This window comes from Suricata suricatta, chromosome 11, assembly GCF_006229205.1.
Source record: "Suricata suricatta isolate VVHF042 chromosome 11, meerkat_22Aug2017_6uvM2_HiC, whole genome shotgun sequence".
NCBI classification, from domain to species: domain Eukaryota; kingdom Metazoa; phylum Chordata; class Mammalia; order Carnivora; family Herpestidae; genus Suricata; species Suricata suricatta.
The window spans coordinates 101,865,033-101,887,376 of NC_043710.1; the positions used below are offsets into that span (position 1 = coordinate 101,865,033).

The following is a 22,344-nucleotide window of genomic DNA, read 5'->3' on the forward strand; positions in this document are numbered from 1 at the left end:
CTCATAGATCAGACCTACTAAACTCATTCCCAAGATAAAGTTTTTGCTCTGCTTCTGCCTTTGCTTGGAACATCCTTTTCTATTTCCACACAGTTGACTCCTTCTTACCATCCAGATATAAGGTCAAATATTTCCTCTTCAGAGTGGTCCTTCCCTAGCCCTGTCTAAGGGAGCCCTCCATCACACCTTAGTCACCGTCTATCATGTTTCCTTGTTTAAGTTATTCATAGTCCTTTTCACTATGTGAAATTACCTGATTTGTTTATTACCTGTCTCCTTCAGGGGAACCTTAAAGCCAGATGACAGCAGGGACTCTCTCTGGTGTGCTGCTCCATTTTCAAGGTGAACGCACATAGGCACTGAATATATGTTACTTAAACAAATAATTGAATTCAGCTCACATTTATTGGGTTCTCATTAATTTCCAGGCAATGGGCTAGGCACTAAACAAAAATAGACATTATGCAATCAACTTCCTAATGATCTAGCAGTAGGGTATAGCTTTTCTCGAGACTGGAATCTCAAGGACCACCACCTGTTGAGGACCTGTCTTTGAGGAAAAGCAGACCTGAGTGAGGTAGGGAGACCCAGATGGCTCAGTTGAATCACTGTATCAAGTTTCATCCATGGTTAGCACCTTCTTAGACTTTTAAATTTCATGAACCCGTAGGTTCTTTTGTATGCTTCTGCCAGTTTGAGCTGGATTTCTACCCCTTGCAAACCAGAGTCCTAACCCATAAATATGTAAGAGAGTTGTAAAGAGCAATGGACTCTATGCACTGTGGATGTAATGGACATATGTAAGGAGATGGAGACAATTTTATTTTCCAGTTCCTCTTAGGAAAGACACAGCATTTTGAGAGGGAGAGAACTGAGATTGATAAAGCTGAAATTCTCTACATGTGAGAGAGAAGAATCCCTGTATTAATCCAGTGGGAGAAGAATGAAGAAGAAAAGAGGAGTTAGGGGGTGATGTTGGAGTTCATAAATCTTCACGGTGCTTGGGTGCAGGTGGATTTGTATGGGTGCAGTGTCCAGGGGACGTGGCACAGGGTCTGGGCTTTAGGTCTGGATGGACAGGGTATAGGCAGTATAAGTGGAGTTGTAGAGAAAGGCCTGAGGAAGGATGTCCCAGAAGTCGTAGAAAATGTGGAGGAGGCGTTGGACCCTTCCCAGGCTACAGATATGGATTCAAGTTACATTGGTCAAGATCTCCCAAGAAAGAGCAAGGGACCTAAGGTGATGTCTACATACATGTTTTTTGCTTCTGTTCAATATATTCTCAGTACACTGTATTTCATTCATGTGTTAACATAAATAGTTATTTATATATATATTATAATCTTTTGGCTGTATATATATTTTTTATTTTACACAGAATTTCTCTTCTAAAGCCTTTCAGGCTCTTTTAGAAGTTTCAGTGTATTTTATACATTTCAACCTACTTTAGAAGCTTCGTCCTTCTGTTCTGTGATTGCTATGGCATCGCTGTGATCATCCCCCTCTGAATGCTTCCACAGAATTTGTTTTTCCTCTAAAAACATGGCCCTGTGCCAGAACCTGATTATAGAAACCTGAGCCAATGGTCAGTGTCAACTCCAGAAGGAAATGTTATGAATTTCCAACATATTGTATAATCCAGCCTTTCTGAAATGACTGATGCCATCTTAAAAGCAAGAAGTAATCACAGCACATGCTGTGTTCTGTGGCTCGTCACTATCATGGATCAGAAGACAGACACTGGCCAGATCTTGTACCTGGGACCGAGTCAAACAGGACCCGAGGACAGAGCTGCTGTCCTCTGTGTGGACAGGCTCATGGCCCTTGGGCTGGAGGATGGCAGTGCCTAGGGATGCTGGTCACACTGGTCTCACATCCTTGTCATTCAGTCCTTTTGGCATCTGTACCATTTGCTATAGAGAATAAAGAGATGGAAGTGGCAGGAAACAATTAAAGACACGGGCTCTGGTTCAGTCCTGATTTCCTCTACTTGAAGCCTCTTTCCTCTTTAGCCTCAGTTTCTTCATCTGTAAAATGGTGGTAGTTAACACCTATCCTGAAGAGTGTTGTAAGGATTAGGCATAGATACTGCATACAAAGCACTTAGCCAGGGGTTCCTACTTAGAAGCCTCTCAAAGGGAAGCCATTAAATGTTAATACTGTCTTAGGTGCATCAATGACGGGGGTTTTTTGGTGTGAAACTGCAAATATATGGAAATAATGAGAGATTTGCAGTAAAAACAAACAGCACGTAGCAGAAACATCTACACAAAATGAATTACTTTATAATAAGAAAAAGAAAACTGATTTTGAAAATAATTCAATTTACTAAAGCTTCTGTGGTGCTCTTATAACAAATAGTCATGACCCGAAGATGTGTATTGTAATATCTGACTGCAGTAGGACAGATGGTTTGAAAACAATACAAGCTAAATTCTAGGAAATTCTGAATATTTGGGGGAAGATGACTTGCAACATTTTGAAATACCAGATAACAGTGCTCACCTGAAACGACCTTGAAACTTGACGAAGCATTTAAAAATAGACTGAACCAAATTTTAATGTTCTGGAAATATGCAGCATTATGAAGTTAGAACAAGTTGTTCATGGATTAGTTTCATGTCCTGTTCTAGGACTTTATCTATTTATTTTTTTGCACTTAATACTACCAAATGGTGACTTGTGTTATTCTCCAGTGGTATCATGTGTTTTCATTTTTTCACAGGACGAGATTATGTTGTCCTTCAGAGCAGGGACCAGGTCTTAAAATTCTTTTTGCCACAATTCTAGTACCCGACTGTGAGAGAGTTCAATATGGAGGAGGTGCTAAGTAAACACTTGAAAGAGAAATGTCTCATCTTTTAGATTTATTGTCCAATTAATTCATTCTCATTCCACATGAAAACCCTAAGATGTCTTCATTATTGTACTAGGAGATAAAGTGTAGAAGGAGCTGGAGAATTAATATCAAAATGTTTAGTTTTTCCTGCAGTTTAAAAAATAAACCTAAGCTTTTCTTCTGTAATCGGTTATAGATATTTATTACTCAAACACAAAACAAAACTTGCTCACTGATTTAGTGGCTGACAGATCTCACACTCAGTGGTGCTAATTGCCCTATTTATGTCTTTTTTTTTTCATTTGAAACAGAAGTACTAAAGCAAATGCATGACCAGACTGAAGGATGCCTGACTTTCCATATCTGATGACTTCTAGAAGAGAGGAGAGTGAGACAGGAGGCCGGTGGAGGATCTCCAACAGGTAAAGCCCACGCTCTGACAGGGCAATGGCAGTGGAGATGAGAGGTGGGGCCAGTTTCCAAATCTGGATTGAGTTTTTTGGTTGGAAAAACAGAATTTGTGGATGGCTGTGTTCGGGGGAGAAGGAACAGTGGAAGGCGAAGCAAAGATTTCTAGTCCGAGGGACAGGAGACTGGAAAGACCACGCACAGAGTCAAAGACAGAAGGCACAGGTTGAAGCATGGTGAGGAACTGGGTAAAATTACGGTACACCGAGTCTGAGTTCATTCTGAAACTTCTGTGGTGTGTGAATACCTCATCTCTTGGCTTCCTCACTCTTAAGGGGTACTAACCCTATTCAGGCTTTTCTCCACACTTCTCCCCAATGGTGGAACACATCTCTGATCCTAGCGTCTTTTGATTTTTGCACTTGGCTTGAGTGCCTACTTTCTTCATCTTCAAGACCTATTAGAATGATTCCAGATTATCTCCAGCTTCTTCCTAAGGACACTGTCTTAGAAATAATGTTAGAACATCTCCTTTTCCAACTCAATATGTGATCTGAGTATCTTCTATTTCCCTCTATATGGAGAGATTTCAGATTGTGCATAGATTATGACCTCCTTGAAGACAGGAAGACTCTCTTCCCTGACAATTGGTTTGAAAGTCTTGCAAGCAAATGGAATTATATTCCAAGTCAGGGGAGCATCGCGTTGAGAACCTGGGGCATGAGAATAAATCTGCTGCTGTCATAGGCAGACCCTCAGAGTGAGGCTCGGGATAATCTGATTTGTTGTGTTTACTCTACTCCTAATTAGTTGGAGAAATCACTTAATCTCTCCAGGATTCAGTTTACTCATTTATAAAAGTAAGGGGCAAGATAATCACAAAAAAGCCCAAATATAGTTAATATGCTATAGTTAATATTCTCATAGTTCTATGTTAGAGTTCTATGTTAATAGTGAATATGTGTATAGATTACTCCATGTTAGGTAGGGTGCTAAGCACATACATTATCTCACTTTCTTATCATCAGTCCTTTGAGGTGGGTACTAGTTTCACTTTCAATTTACAGATGAGAAAACTGAGGCTTGGACAATTTAAGCAAGGTGCAGAGGTTCAAAAGCTAGTAAGGGTTGCATCTGAATTCCAGTCTGGATCTATCAAACTCCCAAGCCTTTGCCCTTATCCCCTGGATCACTGTTTCTCAAGGTCCCTTCCACTTCCTTCTGAAATTTTCAAATTTGAAACAATTGCAACAATATTGCAGGGAAGAAAATAGTGTGATTTCTTCTCCCCTTGCCAAAATCAAGCAAGACTGCTGGAGAGCCAAAAAGTCTTTAAAAATGTGAATAAGGCCAGTTCTTGATTTTAACTGATCCTCTCACATGCTGGGAGCCTACCCCTGTGCCAAGGGGAAGATGGGCACCACTTACATACGTGTTGGCCCTGAAGGCCAGCCAGAAATCGCGCGGGGATTTATCGGGCTCCGTGTGGTAGTAAGCCGCCCCGTCCTTGCCTCCATGTGCCGCTCCTGATTCACACAGAAGCAGGCACTGTGGACAGGATGTAGACATCACAGCACTGTTCTGAAGCTTCAGCAGGTGCACTGATGACTGAGAACTGTGGCCTTGGGAACATTCCTGAAGTGAGTTTAAGACATTGCCTGTAGCTAGTTGTTGGATGTTGGTTAATGGTAACTGTTAGTGCAATAGAGTCTAACGTCTGTGTCAAGTCAGTAAGTTTATAAAAACTACAAACCCCCCCCCCCACATTAATTCAATCCCTAAGCACCTCCTCAGGACTAGTCACAGGGCTAGGTATTGAGGACACAAAGCTGCCCTAGACCTTGAATGTACCCTCGGGAGCCGTGGGGAGGAGACAGACACACCAAAAATACAACTCTGCCAAGGGAAACACAGTGCACTGGGAACAGAGTAGGCTGAACCAAAAATAATTCCAAGGAGGAGTTAAATTTGTGGCTGAAGGTCCCTAAATAGGAAGGTCCCCTTCCTGGATATTTATCACTGAACTAGATACAAATCCATAGCCATTTTTATGCTGCTATCGAAGAGAGAAGCCGATGGACAGATGTAGCTGGAAAGTGAAAAATATGCCATCAAACCAGAGAAGAGCCTTCAGGGTCTTCTGAGTGCCTGTTGAAGGCTTTCTATCAAGAACCATGTATTTTCAGAAATTAGGCCAAAAACACTGGCGATTTTTGATACCACAAGACTAGAAATGGAATGGAGGATTGTGTTACCTCGGACTGGTCGTTCAGTCCGCTACAGCACGTAGTGAGGCCCAGCGGTTCCAGGTAGGTCTGAGGACTCTGCTCTGCAAATCACGCAGGGGCCCGGGTTGGTGGAGGTTCCCCCCACTCCGTAACACATAGTTTCCATCACTGCCTGGGCATGGGCCTCTGGCCACAGGAAGGGGAAAGAGCATAGAGGATATTCCATAATAGGACTTTATAGGCAAGGCTGACCGGGAAGTGACACAGATCACCTCGGGTCACATGTGGTGTCCAGGCTCACTGCTAAGTGGCCAGGGGCAGCTGGAAGTGACACAGATCACCTCTGGTCACATGTGGTGTCCAGGCTCACTGCTAAGTGGCCAGGGGCAGCCGGGAAAGGCAATCCATTTGCGACCCCAGGAAGAGGAGGAAATAGTTGGTGAATAGCAGACAGTTTTTGCCACAGCCATGAATGGGGAATGGAGAACTAAGCCAGAGAAGATTTCTGGAGACCCATTGGGAGAAGAGAAAGCTGGAGGGAAGAGAACAGGATACCCTCTGCTCAAACAGTTTGTGTTCCCACCTCCTGTCCCAGGGGATCACGCCGAGACACAGAGCAGCAAATGCCTCCAGATTTCACAGCCTGAAGTCATCTAGAAGGCTGCGTGTCTATATGCAATTTGCACCGTTTGTGTGTGCTAGGAGTATTACATGACATATTCTGATTATCGTGCTCCTTGTGTTAGGACATTGTGTTCAAATGTCACCCATCTCATCATCATAGTCATAAGAAGAGGAGGAGGAGGAGGAAGAGGAAGAGGGGAGAGAGAAGAAGAAGAAAAGGTGCTATTATATATTGAGTTGTCATTGGTCAAATTGAGTTTTCTCAACAAAACAAGCAGCTACTATTATAAGAATTTTGCAGATGGGGGTGCCTGGGTGGCTTGGTTGGTTAAGCATCTGGCTTTTCAGGTCATGATTCTATGGTTTGTCAATTTGGGCCCTACATTGGGCTCACTGCTGTCCGTGCAGAGCCAACTTCTAATCCTTTGTCCACCCCCCCTTAGCCCCCCCCCCACTCATGAACTCTCTCTTCTCTCTCTCTCTCTCTCTCTCTCTCTCTCTCTCTCTCTCTCTCTGAAAAATAAAGAATCTTAGGGGCACCTAGCTCAGTTGGTTAAGCATCTGACTTTGGCTCAGGTCATGATCCCACCATTTGTGGGTTCAAGTCCTTTGTTGTGCTTTATGCTGATAGCCGGAAGCCTAGAGCCTGCTTCAGATTCTGTCTCCCTCTCTCTCTGCCCCGCCCTTACTTGCGCTCTGTTGCTCACCCTCTCAACATTAAATAAACATTAAAAATTTTTTAACTTTATATAAATAAATAAGCTTAAAAAAAGAACTTTGCAGATGAGGAAATTCAGGCTTAGAAAAGTTGTATTATAAGCAGTTAATATAAATCAGATAATGCTACTCTCCTGCTTAAACATTTAGTGGCTTCCTGTTGTGATGGAATAATCCAGCCTCCTTACTTGGGCCTGCACGCCCTCTATAATACGGCTCAGTTTATTTCTGTCATTGCTTTCCTTCCTTCTCTATGCTCTGGTCTCAGGGGCCTTCTTTTTGTGTCAAACCCAAATTAATCTCGCCTTAGAGCCTCTGGACTTTCCATTCCCCTGGCCCCAGATTCCTCAAATGTCTAGATTGTTTTTGTTAATCAGATTGCAGGTCAAATCCCATCTCTCAAAAGAGGCCTTCCCTGACCATTCTATTTAAATGAGCGTTTTCCTCCTCGGATTTATTCTCTATCATCATTCTCAGGATCATTTTCTTCATGGCAGTTATGTTCCTGGAACTATTTTGGTGATACATCTAATTTGCCCTCTCCCCTCTCACTGTAAAGCCCATGAGAATGGTGTCCCTGCCCACTTAGTCCCCTGCTGCGTTCCCGGAGCCTAGGGCAGCGCCTGGCACAGAGGGCGCCTGGGAACTATTGCTGAATGAATGAAGAAAAGACTAACGCAACCCATGTTACAAGACCAGCAAGAGACGGCGCTGGTGTTCAAACTCTGTTCTCGCGTATATTAAAAGCAGCTCGTGACCACCCACTGAATACCCTCTGTCCAAATACTGTTGGCTGTGCCCAGCAGCACGTTCTCAGAGACTAAAGAAGAGAACTTGATAGATCTCAGCTCCGTTAGTGACCACTGGTCAGGACGCCCCACTTGCAGGCTCTGGCGTTTGTGGCAAGGCACACAGTCCTCCAAGTCTGAGCCTCTGTCTATGAAAGGGGGTAAAAATACCACTTATCTCATCCTTGTGGGGATTAAATCACCAAGCATGTGAAAACTTCTCTGAAGACTTTAAAACGTGATATGAACGTTTATTTTTGTCAGAAAGAGAAAAAGAAATACACATTGTCTTCCTCAGTCCTTTCCATGGTGCGTTTTTCGAGGGCCGGAGGATCTGGTGGGAGGAGGACCGGGTGGGGAGGGAGACCCTGAGCTATTTGGACCATCTTGGACCACACTGGTGCACGGAGGCTGGGGCCTGAATACAGTCCAGTTCGCAGCGCTCACGATCACAGATGCTGGGAGCAGTTTCTGGGCGATAGAGCCGCCCAAGTGAAAATTAGTTTCCCTGAGAACTTGAGCCCACCGGTGGTTCACTCCGTAGTTGGGAGATGCCTCGAGTCCCAGCACGCGGACACAGCTGCGCCCAGTAGGGATATGCTGTGGGGAGGGTAAGTAATTGCATTGTGTGATAGCGAGTTCCAGTTTACCACCACACAGCTTGAAGTGAATTTGAAAAAAATTTTTAATAAATATTTATTTATTCTTTGAGAGAGGGAGAAGAAGAGAGAGAGAGCGAGCGAGAGAGAGCAAGAGCGAGCCAGCAAGCGAACACACATGCAGGGGAGGAGCAGAGAGAGACACAGAATCTGAAGCAGGCTCCAGGCTCTGGGCTGTCAGCACAGACCCCAACGAGAGGCTCCAATTCACGGATGGTGAGATCATGACCTGAGCCGAAGCAGGATGCTTAACTGAAGAGAATTTGTAATAGCACTGAAGGCATTGCGGGGCTGATGGGATTTTGCCAGGTTTCTCTAGTGATTCTTTGAAGACTTCAGGATACTGAATGGCCTTTGCTACGTTTTTACAAGTTTGAGAAGCAAGCAAGGTAATTAATCTCTCCTTTGGAAGAGTGGCAGGGTCCGAAATGAACTCTCCCTGTTGCTAAAGCACAATGGGGTGCTTGCCTCAGCTCAGGAAGCTCTTTGGTGGCCGAGTTGGGACTGAAACACAAGTCCTCTGACTCTCAGAAGACTGCTCCAGCCACCACATATGGTCAACTAAATATAAGTTGGAAATGAGTTGTTTTAAGCTTTGGACCTGTTCCCTGATTTGTCTCCTGTCAGAGGCTGCTCTCCAGTTTCACACTAACTCCTGCAGGGAAGCATGGAGACCTCTGTCTTGTAAACCTCTGTGTATTCCCCTTTCTCAAAATCATCACAGAGATAGAGGGTTGCTTGAAGAAAAGTCCAGCAGTCATTCGGGGCTGCTTAAAGAGCTGGGGAGCTCAGAGTGGAAGTGGAAAATGGGCTAAGTTTCTCCTTAGAAGTGCTTTTCAGCTGAAAGAGGCCATGATACTTCCTTTTTTCTTTTTATTTATTTTTTCTTTTTCATTTTAGAGAGAGAGAGAGTGAGAGAGTATGATGTGGGAGAGGGGCAGAGAGAGATGAAGAGAGGCAGAAAGGGAGGGAGAAGGAGAATCCCAGGCAGGCTCTGTGGGTGGTGATGGGGGTCGATCCCAGGACCCTGGGATCACAACCAGAGCTGAAATCAAGAGTCAGATGTTCAACTGACTGAGCCACCAGATGCCCTGAGGCCATGACATTTTAAAGAATGACTTCATATCTTCTATGAACTTGAGTTAATAGAATTTCTAAATAATTTGTGATGTAGACTTTGTTTCTCCCTCCTGAATTAAGAAACTAGTAAATTTTTTCAATTAAAAAATTGAAATTGTAGTACAATACACATAAGATAAAATTAACCACTTCAGGTGTACAATTCAATAGTGCTAATTATATTCACATTATTATGCAGCCAATCTCCAGAACGTTTTCATATTGCAAAACTGAAACTCCATACCCATTAAATAACAACTCCCCATTTCTCCCTTCCCCCAACCCTTGGCAAGGGCAATTCTACTTTCTGTCTTCATAACTTTGACTACTCTATATATATCATGTAAGTGGAGTCATAAGTGTCCATTTGTGACTAATTTATATGACTTAGCTTAATGTCTTTAAGGTTCATATATGTTACAGCATGTTACAGAATTCCCTCCCTAAAACTGAATAATACCCCATGGTCTGTACATTCTACATTTTGTTTCTCCATTCCCCTCTTGAGTATTGTGAATAATGACTTCTATGAATATGGATGTTTGACTGTCTCTTCAAGACCCTGTCTTCAATTCCTTTGGGTATAGACTCAAGGAGAGAAATTGCTGGGTCATAATTAACTCTATTTAATTTTTTTTCAGTAACTAATATACTGTTATCCATAGTGGCTGTGCCACTTCTAGTCCCACCATCAGTGCATAAGGGTTCCAATTTCTCCATATCTTCACCAACACTGATTTTCTGTTTTGTATTTTTTGTTTTGCAAGTATTCATCCTAATTAACATGAGGATCTCATTCTAGTTCCTATTGTATTTCACTAATGATCAGTGGTGTCGAACACCTTCTCATATGCCTGTTGGCCATCTGTATATCAACTACAGGCTTCTGCTTATTTTAAAATCTCGTTATTTATTTTTGTTGATGTTGGTTTATAGGAGTTCTTTTTGTACTCTGGGTATTAATCCTTTATCAGACATACGATTTGCAAATATTCTCCCATTCTGTGGGTTCCCCTTTCACTCTGCTGATTGTGTCCTGTAATGCACAGAAGTTGTCATTTTTTGTGTGATTCATTTTATCTATTTTTTTCTTTTGTTGCCTGTGCTTTTGGGGTCATATCTAGGAAATCATTGCCAAATCCAATGTCAAGAAGATTTTCTTCTGTTTCCTTCTAGGGGCTTTATAGTTTTGGTTCTTAGGTTTATGTCTTTCAACAATTTTGAGTTAATTTTTATATATGGTATTAAGTAAGGATCTACATTTACTCTTTTGCATGTCGATCGCCAGTTTTTCTGAAACCATTTGTTGAAGAGACTGCCCTTTCTCTGTTGAATGGTCTTGGCACCTTTGTGGAATGTTATTTGACCATATATACAGCGTTTATCTCTGGACTGTCTCTTCTATCCCATTGGTCTATATATCTTAGGCCAGTTCCATACTGTTTTAATTGCTGTAGTTATATAATAAGTTTTGAAATCAGGAAATGTGTGGCCTCCAACTTTGCTCTTCTTTTTTAAGACTGTTTCTATGTCTTCACAGTCCCTTGAGATTCAGCATAAATTTTAGGATGGATTTTTTTCTATTTCTGCAAAAATACTGTTGGGATTTTGATAGAGTTTGCATTAAATCTGTAGACTTCTTTGGGTAATACTGACATCTTAATAGTATGTTAGGTCGTCTTTCCACTTATTTGTCTTTAATTTCTTTCAGCTTTTTTTTTTTTTGTAGTTTTCAGTGTATTAGTCTTTTCCTTCTGGGTTAAATTGATTTCTGTGCATTTCCGTGTATGTGTATATGTGTGCTCTTGTAAATGGAATTGCTTTCTTTTTTGGATTGTTCATTGTTAGTGGGTAGAAATACAACTTATTTTTGTGTGTTGATTTTGTGTGTTGCGGCTGGCTCAGTTTATTAGTTATAATAGTATTTCTGAGGAATCTTTTGGGTTTTCTACATATGAAATCATGTCGATCATTTTATTTCTTCCTTTCCAACTTGCACCCCATATATTTATTTATTGCCTAATGAATCTGTCTCGAACTTCTAGTACTACATTGAACAGGAGTGGTTAATGTGGGCATCCTTGTTCCTGAATAACACAATTATCCTGTATCAAAGGAAATAGCAATATATAGCAAACTGATTTCAAAGGAGAATATTAAAGCTGATAAAAGCCAGACAGAGGGACTTCTATAGTGTTATTCTTAGACTCACATTGCTTTTCACCTTCCTGTGTGCTCCAGCAGGGACAGTGACCTAGGCCACAGTCACGTTCATCAAATATTCATGGGTGAACAGATGCTACTCTAGGCACTGAAGATTTAGGGGACAAGACACCAAAGTCCCTGCTTTTATGGAGCTTACAGTCTACTTTGGGCCTGTGTGTATGTGAGAAATAAACTGTAAGAAACGTTTTGGAAGTGTTAAGTCCTACAGAGAACATACAGCAGGGTTGATGGATAGGTAATGACGTGGAGACAGTTAAGGACATCGTATTTGGAGAAGCGACACTTGAGCCATGACATGAATGAGAGGAAGCACCTGGCCGTGTGAAGACCTGGAGGCACCGTTCTAGACAGAGGAACCACCGGGCGTGAGTCTATGGCAGGAACAGGTCTGGCATGCTCGGGCAGGAGAAGGAAGGCCGGTGAGGCTGGAGCCAAGTGAGTGAGGACCAGGTGACAGGAGATGAAGTCAAGGAGGTTGGCTGGAGCCAAATCCTGGAGGGTCTCGTGGCAGCAAGGGCAGGATTTACTCTTGGAGTGGTGTGATTGGAATCTGCATTTTAAAGGCATTCTTAATCTACATGCTGCCTGCCATTCCAAGAATGGGCATGAAGATAATGGGCTGTACTCATATTGTCCTCAGACCTTCCCTTGCCCAGTCTTCGTCACCCATTGAGCGCAGGTCCCTGGACCAGACAGAAGCTTGTCTTTATTCTCATAGCAGGCACCAGCCAGCTTTCCAGGACTGCAGGGATGATGAGAGAAGAAACCAGAAACAGAAAGTGAAGAGGGAAAACCAAAGCTCCATTTTCATATGTTGAGACTTTCTTTGACCAGAGGTGAAAATATGGTTGACACCATCAGCACCTTGTCCAGAGACCCTTGGCGTGCACCACCCTGGGAATTACAAGAGCATCATGGGCTTCCCTTGACTCAGGGCAGGCCAGAGAGACATTCAAGCAGCCCTCTGCCAGTGACCGGATGGGAGTCTCAAGATAAATATTCACATTTTCTTGTCCTTCATGTGGGAGAACTCAGATGTGTTGTCTATGGTTTTCCAGAATTCCCTGGCAGGATTGAGCCCACAGAAAAATCTTGCTTGATAATGTACCCTTTCTGTCCTGTTTTCTGCACCCCTGGCCCTCACGTTTTTGTCTCAGACTCTGCTTCTGGGGTAGTCTGACCTATGATAGAGGATGTCTGGCCTGAATCCTGCTAATGATGATCATGTTGCTGTTGGGATCATGTCAGAGGATCCATTTGTTGAGTGCTTCCTGGACATTTTTTCTGTGAACTTCCAGACTTGGAAGCTTGAAAAGCTTTAACTTGTGACGAGATTTTGTAAATTACAAACTGTTACTGCAGACTGGATATAGGGAAACCGAAATGAAACATCTTTGCATTTTGCTCAGTTTGTATCTCCAGCATTTAACTTAGTGTCTGACTCTAGTAGGCATTGGAGAAATATTTATTGAATGAGTGAGGTAGAAAATATGGCAAATTTCCAGGGATGAGATGAAATATACATACTTTAGAATTTCTTAGATTCTTGCAAAAGACTTTCCTTGATTCTCTTTCCTATTTAAATTTTTTTTAATGTTTATTCATTGTTAGATGACAGACACAGAGTACAAGTAGGAGAGGAGCAGGGAGAGAAGGACACACAGAATCCAAAGCAGGTTCCAGGCTCTGAGCTATTAGCACAGAGCCCAACTCAGGGCTCAAACTCATGAACTGTGAAATCATGAGCTGAAGGCAGACGCTCAACCTGCTGAGCCACTCAGGCACTCAATTGATTCTCTTTCCTTTTATCTCTCTGCACCCAAACTACAGCTGGGAGTTGGGAATGAGATATGTGTTGAGGCTGTGACATCCATTTAATTTTTCTCTGTTAATTTATCTGAGCTTAACTCTCATCTAACTAACTAAACCAGTATTACCCAAAACCTACTAAATCTCAGGCATGCTGATGAAGATACGGGAATACATAGCGTAAGAGACATAATCGCTTCCTTCTTGGAACAAAAAGATTGTTGGAGAAAGACACTGTACAATTTATTACAGGACCTACTTTTTGATTATAATTGTATTAAGTACCGTAAAGTCAAAGAACAGTGTGTCATAGAGCATATAACTAGAAACCTAATCCAGTCCAGAAATCTAGAAGAAGTTTATTTGAGAAAGTGACATTTAACCCAAAAACTAGAAGGTAGAATGATTGAATTAAGTGTTTTGCTGTTTTCTCTTTGGCTTTGAAATCCTGTGACCATATTCCCACTTTTAACACTACTTAAATTCTTAGGCCAGTCTCTGGGCACAGCGGTAGGTTGTGGCTCTAAGCTCTAGGAAGCCCACTTCTTGTACCAGAGGTGACTCTGTAACAAGAGGCACACAGGTTCCTGGCACAGATCACCCAACACTGTTCCCTGCAAGAATGTTTTGAGCATTCTAAAGACACAGGGGCGTGGTGTTTCTGTACTTGTTCCGTCAGGGTTTCTGACTTCCTGTGTGCTCATTCTTGTTGGCCTGCCTTGCCGCTTCTGTTAACCCAACAACGCATCTCCAGTTTGAATATTGAAAGGATATGACTGGGGACCAAACACATATTTTTGGAGATGGAGACAAACATGATTCTGAACTTGAAAGAACAGATTCAGAGAATTCTAATGTACAGTCTCCATGTATTGTTAAAGATTCATACAGCTGCAGAATGTCATTTTTCTGGGCTCCCTTTGTGTGTGTGTGTGTGTGTGTGTGTGTGTGTGTGTGTGTGTGCGCGGACACGTGGCCTGATCACACATTATTCATGGTCACACTAACTGGAGGACACTAAATTCTTCACCTGCACAGACATGGTTTTTCTAGATCTCTTCTTCTCTAAAGCCCAGGCAGTGCAGCCTAAAGGTGCTGTCCAGCAATTGTGGTGAATCTTCATGGCATTTTGTTATGAAATCTTGGAAGAATAAAGCACCTTAATCCAACTTTTCATTGATTTTTAAATTTTCCTTGCAATTTGTTGATGAACCAGTCCTTTAAGCCAATATAGAAAGCTCATTGCCTCTAAGGCAAGTGATTCATTCCATTCCTTGAATGGCTCTATCCATATGCTTAACCGATGTCTATGTCCCTGTAATGCTTTCTCCATTACTCCTGTGTATTCTCTGTACTCTGCTCAAACATGGGTCACTTTACATGTGGTATTTAAACAACACTGAAAGCTTCTCTTCCCTGGCATGGCAATGCATAAAACAAACAGCCCATCTACATAAATTGTACAAACTGTAACTGCCTGGCAAGTTAGAAAAATTCAATGAAAAGAAGCAAAACAAAAACAGAAATATACAAAAAAACCCACCACAAAACCAAAACATCACCTCAAAATCATCAGAAGAACATGCTTTTTCACTGCAAATATTTTAACAGGACCTATTTTCTACCCAAGGGCAATCTTAGGGAGCCCTATGTTTAATCCCCAGGCCAGACCACAACCATGCTTGGTGAGCACCAAGCACAGTGCTGAGTGGAGCCAAGGAGAGGAAGACAAGTCATATATGGGTAGTAATGATGCTGACCTGGCTGCCCTCCTGGGATGAGTGGTGCAAGTAGAAAGAGAGGTGCCCTTCCTAGGAGAAGCAGCTAGGGCAAGTGTCCTTTCAAAAGCAGAGGACTCTCTAACATCAGTAGGAATAAAAGCATGTTTGGTGAGAAATAATAAGCTGTGCCAAATATAGGTCATACTATACAAATGCTTGTACCTAAGAACGGCTGTCTAAATACTGAATGTATGTTAAATATAACCATTAAAACAAAGTATAGAAATAGAGACAATAGATGCCTGCACATTAAATATAGCTTAAGAAGTTTACTTTTTTAAGCAATCAAGCTTCTCAGCTCTAGAGGGGAAGTGTTTGCACTGTAAACACCAGTTCTTCAAATTAATCTTTGACCCATACAGCTGTTTTGAGGATTGTGTTAATAGCTAGCAACTATGAGCCATATCTTTACACCATTTCATTTAATCCTCAGCCCTAGACGGAAATATAATCATTTTCTCATTTTATAGAGGTGGGAACTAAAGTTTTATGAAGTTAGGCAAATCATTCGGGTTCACACAGTCAGCAAGTGGCAGAGCCAGACTCTGAGCTCAGGGTAAGTTACTCAGAGCTCAGGCCTGAGAGGTCCAGCCACATCCAGTGGTTGAGTGAGTAGGAACCAAAGGGGAGGAAAGCAAGATGAGGTGAAGGACTCTGTGGCTCTTAAAAGGACAAACTGGGATCTGAAGGAGGGGGCACCTGATCTGAGGCTTGAAGGATGAACAGAAGTGAGAGAAACAAATCACTTACTGGTGGGAGCTGGAAGACAGAAGGAGATGCTCTAGTAAGGGGAATGGTATGTGCAAAAGCATGGAGAAAAGAGAGCGTATGTGGTACTATGATGCATCTACACAGATGGAGCGCAGTTGTGAGGCTGGGGGTGTGGAGGAGTGATGTCACATCTCCTGTCCTGCACATTCTTTTACTGCTTTTCCACAGCCCCCCATCATCAAATGGGGTCTAATCCCCTCCCCCCAGAATATGGTGGGCTTGTGACGCCTTGTAACTGGCATCCATTGATGGAAGTGCACTAAGTGCTTTCTGCAGCTAGGTCACAAAAGGTGGTGCAGACTCTTCGTTGTCAGCTACGACATCCACCCTTGGAGCCTTGAGCAGGAAGCCCAGAGACCATGAGGTTGCCATGCTGTAAGGAATTCTGGGCCCATGGAGAAGCCATGTGTAGGTATTCTGACTGATAGTCTCAGATGAGATCCCAACCAACAGACATGTGACAGTCACAGACATCAACCACTAGACATATGAGTGGATAAACCTCCAGGTTATTCCGTTCTTCAGCTGTTATATCACTCCAGCCTTCAAGTCCTCCCGGGTGATGCTCCAGACATCCCAAGCAGTAAACTGCCTTTACTGTGCCCCAAGTTCCGGACCCAACCAATAGTTGTTTTATGCCACGCAGTTTGGGGATGACTTGATATGCAGCTCTAGTCACTGGAACAGAGGTTGTGTTGTACAAGCAGGTGACGAAACATGTCTGCGGTTCAGAAGAGACATTCGGGCTAACAGCGTAGTCCTCCAGGTTTTCTGCATTGCAGATGATGGCCGATGCCCTGGGAAGACGCGGGGCGATGAGGGCAGTGTGTCGAAGTGAAAGAGAGGAGGGTTAGGAATGTCACTCTGGGACATATCCACACTGAATGCTGAGAAAGGACAAGGAAAAAGAAAGAGGCCCAAAAGGAGGCATCAGAGGAAGGAGCAAAACCAGGAGAGAGGGTGACTAAGGAAGGCAAAGGATGCGCAAGTGTTATGAAACATGCGGAGACCAGCACTCTGAGCTGCCACAGAGAGCGCGCTGGGAACAAGAGACAGGTGCCCTTGCCCGAGCAGCGAGGACAGTGAGGGTGAAGGGGAGGCTGAGGGGTATGAAGAGCGGTGATAGGGGCTTAGTCAATGTTTGTTGAATGAATCTGAAGTGATAACTTAGAGACAAGTTGGTTATAGATGGAAGAGAGATGTAGCTGACAGAAAGTGGAGGGCGAGAGTCTCGGGGAGGGTGGAGGGAAGAGAGATGATGAAGCATCTGTGGCGAAGGCAGCAGCACCCTCCTCTCCCAGCAGCCTCCCTTGCTACCCTCCACCTGCACCAGCAGCTCGGGCGACCCTTGTCCAGAGCCTGTCGCATGTGCCCCGCAGTGGCCAGAGCTGCTCTCTGGCTCCAGCCAGGAGCTCTTTTCAGCACATCACGGCACGGCCGGGATGACGGGGCAGGGCTGCGTCACCAGTACTTCCCAGAATGTGCAAGTCTCTTGTTTAATAAGGGGGGGGAGGTTGAGGGTGGAAGAGGGGTCAGCCACCTAGAAAACAGGTCACAAACCGAGGACTTATATACAAGTGCCATGGAAAGAGTGAAGAACGGCATCTTTCATTCTGACAGCACCTTTCTTCTTCCAAGAGCCCGTAACACTGTATAATCCGGATTTGTACCCCCATAATCACCCAATCCAGACAAATATGCCACTTCCTTTCTGAGTATGCTGGAGGGGTCAGGAAAAGTGGGAAGGGAGGCAGGATTGTCCTTTCAGACAATTAAGATTCTGGTTTTTGACTTATATCCAGGTTCAGAACCAAAGACCTTTGCTGTCTTTCCCCAGTAGAAAGGCTTTTTCACTGACTTTATGGACTCTGTTTTATACAGTCAATTTAAGCTGGTTTTAAGATTAATTTGCCTGCCACAGGCTCTTGACATGTGGCTTAGGGATGAGTTATGCCAAAAACCTGTTTTTTTTTTACATTTTTTAAATGTCTTTATTTTGAGAGAGAGAGAGAGAGAGAGAGAGAGAGATAGACAGAGAGAGAGAGAGAGAGAGAGAGAGAGATAGACAGAGAGAGAGAGAGAGAGACAGAGCATGAATGGGTCAGGGGCAGGGAGAGAGGGAGACACAGAATCAGAAGCAGGCTCCAGGCTCCAAGCTGTCAGCACAGAGCCTGATGTGGGGCTCAAATTCACAAACCATGAGATCATAACCTGAGCCGAAGTTGGACGCTTAACCGACTGAGCCGCCCAGGCGCTCCCAAAACCTGATGTTTACCAAGTAGAGGGATCCTTGCCTAATATATAGATGATAATGCAGCATTAAAGGGATAGTAGAGTGGGCCCCTGAACAACTTGGGGCTTAGGGATCCCACCGTCCACCCCATGCAGTCAAGTCTGCACATAACTTTCAGTTCCCCCCAAGACATAACTAATAGCCTACTATGGACTAGAAGACTTACCGACAACATAATCAGTTGATTAACACGTATTTCATATATTATATGTATACATATAATGTATACATACTGTATTCTTACAATAAAGTCAGCTGGAGAAAAGAAGATGTTATCAAGAAAATTGTAAGGAAGAGAAAATACATTCATTCACATTACTGTACTGCGTTTATAAAAAAAAAAATAGAAGTACAAACCCACATGTCAGCAGACCTGCACAGTTCAAGTCCGTGTTGTGCAAGCATCAGTTCAGCGGTCGTTCAGGCCCACTGCTGCTTCTCTGTTGGGCTGAGGTCTATACGGAGCTGGAGAAATTCTAGGTCAATGGAAAACTATGAACGCTTGAAGCAAATCAGGAAAGTGAATGAATTGTGGATCCAAATCCTGTGCCTAAGAAGCCAATTCAGACAAACCAGGATGGCAAAAATCCTTTAAAAAAATGATCATTGAAGTACCCCTGCTGTCCACTGCCTGCTAGATCTTGCAGGGAGATAGATTCCTTTAGGCACTTTGATTCAGAAGCGGCTTCTTAGGAAACACGGTTAGAATCCCCAGTAACATCAAATAATCAATGTGTTCTAAAGAAAAGTCAGCCTGTGGATCTTCTCCGCGCCCTGGGACCTGATTTGCAGATGAATCCCTGAAACTGGTGTCCTCTTGGTAGGCCACTGAAGCCAAGTCAGTAGGCTGTTAACAGCCTGTTGTTTTTCCTGCCAAACCATCCTGAGACATAAATGTTTCCAAATTTGCCTCTCCATATCCCCTCCCCCCCCCATTTACTAACCAAAGATCCTAAGAATGTTCCAGAACACTTTTTTTTATCCTTTCTGTATTTCTTCCCATAGGGACAATGGCTTCATTCAAGAGGAATGTTAAAGTCAAGTCTAGGGCTTGTCAGAGTGGCCTCATCCACAGACATGTTGGGTTCTGGAATGGGCTCTGGACACCTGCTGAGACAGACCCCAGTCTGTGTCTGAAGTGACAGGCTTTCAGGGGCACACCTGCTGAGGACCTTCTTCCTTCCTCAGGCCTTGTGATGGTTAATTGTATGTGCCAACTGGACTTGGCCAGGGGGTGCCTAGACGCCTGGTTAAACATTACTCTGGAGTGTATCTGCAAGAGTGTTTCTGGGTGAGATTAACATTTGAAGCAGTAGACTGACTAAAGCAGATTGTTGGCCTCTCTGTGGGTGGAGGCCCACCAAAGGCACCAGTAGGACAGAAAGGCTGCGTAAGAGAGAATTCGCCTTCTCCGCTTGATGGTCTTCAGGCTGGGACACCAGTCATCTCCTGACTGTGGACTGACTCAGGCCGGGACTTACACCATCAGCTCTCCCTGTTCTCAGGCCTTTGGACTGAAGATCTTGGGAATTCTCAGAATCTATAATCATGTGAACCAATTTCTTAAAATAAATAAGTAAAACCTTGGTCTGTAAGCATAAATCATTCCAGAAACATGCTTGTAATCCAAAGCAATGTATATCAAAGTGAATTTCAAGAACCCTTGGCTCAGTTGTGATCATGTGACATTTGGTGTCACGTACTACTCATGTTGCAAGACATTGCTTATTTATCAAGTTAAGGTTTATTAGCAATGTTTGCTCATCTTGTAGAACACTTGCAGAACAAGTTACTCACAATCCAAGGTTTGACTGTAAATAAATATCTCCTATTGGTTTAATTTCTATGGAGAACCCTCATTGTTACATGCCTCTTGTCATGCTTTATCCTGGTCCCAATGTTTAGGTCACGATGAAAGACAAGATGGATATCCTGACAAAGCCATCACCTGGAATTGTGCATTGCGACCCCATGTTTCACTCACATTGGGACCCTCTCTCATTGCACTGAGTGGACGCTTCACTCTTGTCACTCAGATGGTTGAAAATGGGGGAGGGCATCACATGCTATATGATAATCATATCACCTCTGCCCTCTCTAATCTTTCTTCAGTTGCTTGCAGAAAATAAGAGTCTAAAGCAGATGACCACGAAATATTTCTTCAAAGCAATTTTAAATTATTGATGACCCTGCGTCTGATTGTCTAGTTAGCCAATGACGGAGGCCCTTTAATATGAATATCTCCAGCTGCTCACCTGCTTGCCGGTTACTTCAGTACGAGCCCACAGCTCAACTGGAAGACAGTTTTGGAACATGGAAAAGAATGAAAGTTGAAGCAGTTCACGTTACTGCTTTCCTTCTTTCCGTTTTGATGGGGATAAGACTAAGGTTCAGAGATTATTCCTCAGTTTTTGGTGCCTTTTCCTGGCGGAAAAAAGAATGGAATATGCCCCATGTCAAAAGATCGGTTCCCACTCCTATGCTGTCACGATGTAGGAGGCACACATGTCAGCAAGTTTGATAAAAATGGCTGCTGGTAATTTTGCATATCCAAAAAGAGCCTGTGGAGAGACCTTGAATGAGCCTTCAGAGGAAGGATACAGTTAAAAAAATCTATGACTCAGATACTCAAATGCTTGCTTAAAACTTATGTGGCCATATGAAATATTTCCACAAGAAAACTTACGCCCCATAATCCTGATCAGATTGATGCAGTGGGAAGAAATCACAAAGAAGAACTGGGACAATGGAGCAGTGGTCTTAATTTTTTTTTTCTCCCAAAAGTTTACTTACCCTTCTGAAATAGAAGTGACCTTAACAGTTCTTTTAAAGTGGGACCCTGAGCTGGACCCGTGGAGGGGAGGCGGAGAGGGGTGGAGAGCAGGTGCACTTCCAGTGCTGGATTCCTACTCCCAGGACTCTGACGCCGCTAGAGGCTGCTAACTTTCTCAAGTCTCTTGACTTCAAACTGTTAAGTATTTTACACCAAAGGGAAAGCCGGCCGTGTTTGGGGTCTGAGGGTAACGTCTGCAACCCACCAGGCTGTGTGTCCTGTCAGGACGAAGTGTGGCACGTTGAGCAGCTTCCAGACCGGCTGTCAGTGGGACCACCGAGTTGATGGTAGTTCCCTTTCTACCATCAATTATACTCATAGTCGCACCCCTTCTTCTGGTGTTCTTATCTCATTGGAGGCTTTTCATTAACACCTTATTCCTTCATACACATTTGGGGCACAGCATGTTGTCCTCCAGGTTGTGGGGGTGGAAAATTGCAGGCAGGTAGTAGGAAGAGGGTACACACTGTCCCCCGTTTTTCAGGCACCCAGTCTTGCCCTGTGTGAAACTGCAGGCGAACCCAACCCCCGCTGTCTGCAGGCAGGCTTCTCCCATGGACCGCGCACCACCGGACACCATAGGAGTCCTGTGGCGATTCCACTGTCTCTGTCTTCCCAGCCCTGGCTGCAGTTTTGGACCAGGAGGCAAACACAGCATCTGGGGCTGAAGTTGTCACAACCACGGTTTCGTGGTCACTTCTGAAATGACCCTGGGCCCAAGCGCAGTGGTCCTATTTTTGCTGCAGGTTTACTATGTGATCCTGGGCACATCATGTCACCCCCTTGCACCCCCCCCCAGGCTCTGTCATGCTATCACATGAATAAAATGAGGTGTGTGGTTTTCAAATGATGTCATGGTGTCCTGCTGTCTGCGGAGGTGAGGATGACCTTAGTGGGAGCTCTGAGTCCCTGCTTCAACCAGAGAAGCTCTATTTAGATCAGTTTCATGTACTTGTGGGACTTCCATGTAAGATTTTATTTGAAGAAAAGTATCCATCACTTAAAAAAAAAGGTTACAAACCTTTGACCAGATCTCTAAATTTCTCCTCAGTGATAATATTTTGTGTGATTATTTCAGTGCTCTTCACCAAGAAGACAACCCCTGATCTGTCTTTGGGGTTGGGGTGGGAAGTGGAGAGGCATGACAAAGTGCTTACAAGTGGCTTTGTTTTGTGTTCACTCAGGTGCACACTTTTTCCACTCACTCACCTTTCTTCCACCTTTATCATATATTTCTCTTCATGATATT

At 43.6% G+C, this 22,344-nt stretch overlaps 1 long non-coding RNA gene across 1 annotated transcript; it reads left to right on the forward strand.

Moving 5' to 3' along the window:
* The first annotated feature begins 282 nt into the window (after nucleotides 1-282).
* On the forward strand, nucleotides 283-21,919 carry LOC115271670. Its single transcript, XR_003900051.1, has 3 exons — nucleotides 283-342; nucleotides 3,151-3,261; nucleotides 21,580-21,919. It is a non-coding gene; the product is annotated as an uncharacterized LOC115271670 (long non-coding RNA).
* Nucleotides 21,920-22,344: the final 425 nt, after the last annotated feature.